At 38.1% G+C, this 7,190-nt stretch overlaps 1 pseudogene; it reads left to right on the top strand.

Moving 5' to 3' along the window:
- Positions 1 to 3,262: 3,262 nt before the first annotated feature.
- LOC148954973 (uncharacterized) lies at positions 3,263 to 3,587 on the top strand (annotated as a pseudogene).
- Positions 3,588 to 7,190: the final 3,603 nt, after the last annotated feature.

The raw sequence follows: 7,190 nt of genomic DNA, 5'->3' as shown, positions 1-7,190 counted from the left end.
CCCGTAGAACCTTAAATATGTGAATGTAAAATACCATGAAACACACCTGAAACTAGTAAAATGAAGACAAATTGCTACGAATAGGAAAGTTCGTGTGTATTCTGACACAAATCTTCCTTCTGTTGCTACGAAGCAATTTATTAGCGAATTTGTACAATTTTCATAGTTTAATGTTAAAATTCTTTTAGAGAATCGTTGGTAATTTTTTCGTAATTTTCCTGAATCGGTGTTTCTAGATTTTTTTTTTTGTTTTGTTTTGTTTTTCTGTTTGTCCAATTCAACCCTGTATCTATAGGGTTGAAAGTTAGTTTGGACACAATTTTGAATGAAAAAATATTTTCTTCAATTGATAGATAATAAACCAGAACAAAGTCTCTAGTTAATAGACATTGTAGGTGCTGAGTTCACACTTACATGTAAATCTTTGCTTGCCCCTTTCAATTCCATCAGAAATTTCAGAGCATGGTAACTTGAAAATAGCATCAGAAATTCGAGCTTCGGGGCAGTCCAGTATATCTGGAAAGACAAATTTTCGTCCTATTCTTACGAAAAACAATATCTTCAGTTCCTTTCCCCTCATAATAAATACTTTTAATTTTACTTTTTCCCAAATAAAACTTCACAAGAACGAAGTCATCTTTATTCACGCATGTGATGTTGAACGTCTCGAAATCCTCAGGCAAGTCCCAAGGAAAAGACTCATCATTTGAAATATCACCCAGGGTTACCTCTTCTTCCAGCTCTCTATCTTCTTCAGCGGTCACAGTGTAAACTTGTTTCGGCTGTCTCCTTGTCCTTTTTGCTGATTGGCAATCAATTTTCTTTATTATTTTAGATTATGATAACTCAATTTCGTATTTTTCAGGAGTATCAGCTAGAATCCTGGTTTTTCTCCTTTTGCGAGCTGCTCGGCCAGGAGCTCTTGTCAGCTGAGCTCGAGGGTGAAGTCTAACTTGCTAAGAGTCGAACCTGTGGTCACTGATGGGTGACTGAAAATAATCAAGCCTCAAGATTTATTATCTGGATGTTCTGTTTAGTCAGTTTCTGGTTGGGCAAATAGCACTCTAAGATCCCTATCAGTCGCATCGCATGCCAAAATATCAGACTTGGAGATAATATCGTGGTTAAAGGGACAGATCCGAGCGCTTCAAAATCCTGCAGTTTTGTTTACAGGATTCATTTTTTAGAGACAGGGCAGTCAGTTGAACTCCGCGAATCCATAGATTGAAATTCTTTGTCTAGGATGGAGACCAAATAATTCGTTAAGTTTTGCTTAAGTCTAGCTTCAAATGATCCGTAAAGTGAGACGTCCAGCAGTTGAAGACTGTGAGAGCAATGAAAGTGAGCAATGTCACAGGGTTCTCTTGGCAATAGCTGATAACAGCGATATCAAGGTGACTCTCTTGACTGTCTAGAAAATAAAGCACCGGATTTTCAATACCAGACTGTGTGTGTTTGACAAAGTGCTCAAGTGTTTGAAGAAAGGTGCCATCGTCTACCCAACCCCTTTTATGTGCATTTTTATTTGTAAAAAAGTGCCACTCTGGCACTGAAATCGCTGAAAGAGATCAAACAAATTAATTTGAATACTTTTGTATTTCAGATTCAACTGGAGAAACTACCAAAGAATAAAATAGCCTCGTTTTATTTATAATTTATTCCAGCACTAGTTGTGTTCATTCATTATTTATTAAGTATTTTCGAAGACCACACAGCCTTTCCTTGACGTAAAAATAGCAGTTCAAAAAGGGATTAATCCCTTATTACCCAGTGAAAATAATGGAAAAAACTCGGGATATTTCGATCACATACACAGTGATCGAAATATCCAGATATTTTTTCATTGTTTTCAGTGTCTAATAAAAGGATTTATCCATATTTGAACTGTTATTTGTACCTACACTATTTTGGTTGCTACGACACTTAACAGGGCGTGGAGAATGCTTATTCGCAAATAGACAAACGCCAAAGGTTTACTTCAGAGAAAAAAAATGATTGAGTAATACAACGTTTAACTGTATTTGGATTAGCAAGCTTCCGTTTTTAGCGCGGGGGAAGAGACATTTTTATGAAGGGGGCGCCGGATTTCCCAGCATTGTTTAAAAACAATCAGAAATTAAATAAAAAAAAACAAGTTTTTTCAACTGAAAGTAAGGAGCAGCATTAAAAATTAAAACGAACAGAAATTACGTATCTGAAGGGGTTTTCCCCCTTGTCAATAACTCGCTCTTTACGCCTTTTAGTGTCCTAGGAAAGAAGGTTAAGACTGCAGCTAGGAATATTAATGTAAAAGATTTATGTTTAATAGAGAGGAGAAGGGGTTTGTACGGGAATTATTTAAGTGATAGATCATATGAAAACAAAAGGAATGTAAAGTAAGTGGAGAAAGCATTAAAATATGAACTAAGGAGGTGTGAAGTGGAGGCCATGGATGAAATTGCCGTGGATCTGGAAGATGTAGCTAAGCGGCATAATAGTAAAATATTGTACTGGCATGTTAATAAATTGAAAGGGAGTAGTCAATCCAGACTTATTCCAGTTAAAAATAGGAACGAGGCCACAGAGAGATGGACGGAACATTTTGAGACTGTGCTAAACCGAGATAAAGTTGCATTAAAAGATATAGAGGAAAATGAAAAATTTTGTGATACCTTGGATGTAAAGGAAGATTTGTTTTGCAAGGAAAAGTTAGTGAGAGCACTAAAAGGATTTAAAATAATAAGGCTCTATGTGCTGATAGTGTAGTAAATAAGTTTCTTAACCCTTAACTGGTAGGTTGGGGTAAAAAATTATTCCACATAATTGTGTTTTTGAGGTTTCTCAATAACCCCTGAGCCATCGTGGTTCCATATCATTTTCAAACACCCCTTGGAGAATCTCTGGTGAGTCAGTCGATCTACTACGTCCAAACAGAAAGGATGTTAGAGGAGTCTGGGGTAGTTATTTTTACCCCACCTGACCACTTACGTAACAAAAAAACTGAAAACTGTCAGGATCAAATATTTTAAAAAAACGATTGTTAGAGAGTCTGAATAGCGAACGTTCGATAGGAAGACTATAGTTGCACTACTTCATAAATTATCTATACCAATACTGGAGGTTTTGTAACCTTTTAGCAGTAAATTTAATGTTTCTGCTATTCCAAAAGTATTTCTTGCCAAGAAGGTACATATTTTTACCCTGCTTTGTCATTCCCTTTCATTCCTTGCCTTTCTAGGAAGTCAAGATGAGTATCCACAAGAAAGTTACTGAGGAAGAAGTCATGGAGCTTCTTGAAAGAGAAGAAGATCTATCAGATGCAACAGATGAAGATAAAGGTCGTGATAAGGATCGTGATTTTCAATTTGAAGAGGACTTCGAAGAAGATGTCATTGAAGGTAACTCTGACGAAGAGGAAGACGTAGAAGCCCGTCAAACTAGTTCTATAGATATAAAGGATCCCCAGACCTCGAGTACATTAGACGAAGAAGACGTTCCTCTTGAATGGCGGTGGAAGAAGCCCGTGGGTGTGTTTATCGGTAGAGACGGTAGAACAAAATGGTCTAAGCAGCCACCGCCAGCTTCACGTACTCGCTCTTCCAATATAGCATCATAACTACCTGGTGTTTGAGGGCCATCCAGGGTAGGACGGGAGCTGTCCACGGAAAAATCCTGGAAAAACCTGTTCACTAAGTAAATGGTCGAGGAAATTTTGAAGCATACCAACGAAAAGATTAAGCTCTGTCTAGCCAAGCACAAGCTCAGTCAACTGGAAAAGAGTTTGCTTACAAAGTCTATAGACTACATTGAAATGAGAGTCTTTATTGGTCTGCTATACCAAGTCGGATCGTTTAAATCCAGAGGAGAAGATGCTGAAAGTCTCTTTGCAGCTAACGGAGCCAACGGAGATAATTTAGAGCAACCATAAGTGTCAAAAGTCTCTTTGCAGCTAACGGAACCAACGGAGATAATTTAGAGCAACCATAAGTGTCAAAAGGTTTCTATTCATCGAGGGTGCTTGCGCTTTGATGATTTTAAGAATCGACAACGTCAAGATCGCTTAGCTACTATCAGAGATCTGCTTAGTGCTTTGATTACAGAATGCAGCAAGGAGTTCAAACTTTCTGAGTATTTAACTGTCAGAGAAATGCCCGTTCTTTTCAGGGGTCAATGTGTATTACGAATGTACATCTCTTCGAAGCCAGCTAAGTACGAACTGAAAATACAGTGTATGACTGATGCCCACACCCACTACTTATCCAATGCCTTCATATATTGTGGAAAAACATCGGGATGGTAGGCACAAAGTCGATGTCAATTCTTATCCGCACCACTTTGACTCAGGTTGTGCCGGCCTTGAACACAAACAGAAATATGACCGCAGAAAACTGGTACTCCTCGATTGAGTTGGTTGACAAGCTGAACAGACAAAATACTACATACGTTGGAACTCTCAGGAAGAACAAGAGCGAGCTCCTAGCAGCGTTTCTTCCGCACAGGGATCGTAAGTCTGGCTGCTCAATCTTCGGCTTTGCTCTGAAGAAAACTATTGTATCGTATGTACCTAAGAAGAGCAAAGCAGTTGCTTCTATCTTTTCAATAGATGCAAACTCAGGTAAGCCGGAAATATTCGATTTCTACAACGCGAATAAATCTGGCGTTGACAGTTTAGATAAAAAATTGCAAACTACACTACCAGCAGTCACTGTCAGCGCTGGCCACTTGCAATCTTCTTTGCAATGCTTGATGTTGCAGACGCAAACGCAGGAGTACTTGTCAACACAACAAGAAGTCAAGAAAAGGTGATCCAGAACCGACAAATCCTCACACAGTTTGGACTATCCCTTAAAAAGCCTGATTTGATGGTTAGAGTATTCATCAGCTCCCTTCCTCGAGAACTTTGAAGGTTAGTGTTCAATATTGTTGGAATCGAGTCTACAAGTAGTTCAAACGCCGAACTTTCACATTCTGGCCGCAAAAGTTAGTGCTGCAGTGTCTGTCCTTGTTTATCTGAACGGAAGACGAGTGAGGTCTGTAGTATCTGTAAAAAGGGGTACCGCAAGGATCACCTCAGCGAAGTTTATCCAGAATGTATCTCGATGGTTCGTTTTTATGTTAAACATATTGTATTTCATTAAATTTGCTTAAAGCTAAATTACAAGTTCATACTTGACAATAGTTTTTATTTACAAGTGTTTTTAGTTCTGGGGTAAATATTTACCCCCCCCCCCCGACCAGTTACGTAAAAAAAGAAAAAAAAACAACCAAGGATTATTTTTAGTGGCTCTGAGGTTAGAAATCAGCTACTAAAGATTATGAATATGATTTTTGAAAAAGGGGAAGTACCTAACGATTTTAGGATAACCTTAATCAAACCACTTTATAAGAAAGGTGATAAGAGTGAGTGTCATAATTAACGAGGCAGTAGTCTGGTCTCTGTATGGTAGCAAATTGCTTAGTAATATGATACTTTTTAGACTGAGAGATGTTTTAGACAAAGTTTTCAGAGAAGAACAGTGCGGTTTTAGGAAAGTTAGAGGATGTGCCGACCAAATTTTCACTCTTAGGTTAATAATTGATAAGTGCCTTAGTTGTCAAACACCTTTGGTCCTGAGTTTTATAGATTATGAGCAAGAGTTCAATTCTGTTGACAGAAGAGATTTAGCAAAGGTCTTATCCTTGTACGGTATACCAGACAAATGTATTAAAGTGATTAGTGCTATGTACGAGAATAAAACTGCTGCGGTTAAGGTAGAAATGAGGTTAGCAGCTGGTTTTGTGTTAAATCAGGACATAAGCAGGGTTTTATTCTAACCCCCGTTCTATGGATCATTTTGATGGACTTTGTCTTAAGGAGCACAGGAAAGGCAATGGGAGACCACGGGGTCAAATGAGGAGGAAAAACTTTCCTGGAATTAGATTATGCTGAGAATTTAAGCATCCTAGATGAAAGTGTGAGCAAAATGAATAAACTTTTAGAGATTTTGTGAGTTCAGGGTGCTAGAATAGGTTTGAAAATTAATGTTAAGAAGACTAAGTCACCAAGGCTAGGAATAGGTGAAGATGAAAAGGTGACGCTGGGTAACAAATAGATTGATCAGTGGGCAGCTTCACCTACCTTGGTAGTATTATTAGTAGAGACTGGGGGAGCAGTGAAGATTACAGTTCGTTACCACGAAATGTTTGATAGGAAATGATAAAGTTATTTTAATCCGTTTTCTGCAAATACTTAGAACGGTTCACAGACTTACGACATTGTTTAACGAGTGGCAGGATTTGTTTCGAATTTCAATACAAGATCATAGATCCTCTTTCTTAAATTTTTTCAACACAAATGGTATGAGTTTTAACACTGAATAAACAGTTGTTCTAGATTATGAGCAAGCGTTTGATTTTGTTGATAGAAGAGCTTTAGTAAAGGTTTTATCCTTGTATGGTATACCAGACAAATACATTAAAGTGATTAGTGCTATGTACGAGAATAACACTGCTGAGGTTAACGTAGGAAATGAGGTTACAAGCTGGTTTTGTATTAAATCAGGAGTTAAGCAGGGTTGTGTTCTATCCCCCTTTATATGGATTATTTTGATGGATATTGTCTTAAGGAGCACAGAAAAGGTAATGGGAGACCACGGAATCAAATGGGGAGGAAAAAGTCTCCTGGACTTAGATTATGCTGATGATTTAAGCATCCTAGATGAAAGTTTGAGCAAAATGAATGAAGTTTTAGAGGTTCAGGGTTCTAGAGTACGTTTGAAAATTAATGTTAAGAAGACTAGGCCACTAAGGCTAGGAATAAGTGAAGATGAAAATGTGACGTTGGGTAATGAAAAGATTGATCAGGTGGGAAGCTTCACTTACCTTGGTAGTATTACTAGTAAAGTTGGCGGGAGCAGTGAAGATGTTAAAAATAGAATAGCCAAGGCTCAGGGTGCTTTTTCACAGTTAAAAGAAAGTTTGGAAGAATAGGAAGATAAGTCTGCAAACCAAGATTAGAATCTTAGAAGCTGCAGTGAATACCGTGGTCAAATATGGCTCTGAAGCATGGACGCTCCGAAAAGCGGATGAGGATTTGCTAGATGTTTTCCAGAGAAATTGCTTAAGGATTGTTCGGGGTACCCAGCTGACTGACCGTATTTCAAAAAATAGGCTATACGAAAATGTGGTTCAATTCCGCTCTCTAGGGAAATAATGAAAGAAAGGTTGAGGTG

Source organism: Artemia sp. Qi Xiang Cuo, chromosome 2 (assembly GCF_049724085.1).
Source record: "Artemia sp. Qi Xiang Cuo chromosome 2, ASM4972408v1, whole genome shotgun sequence".
Lineage (NCBI taxonomy): Eukaryota > Metazoa > Arthropoda > Branchiopoda > Anostraca > Artemiidae > Artemia > Artemia sp. Qi Xiang Cuo.
This window is presented reverse-complemented; position numbering and strand designations above follow the sequence as displayed.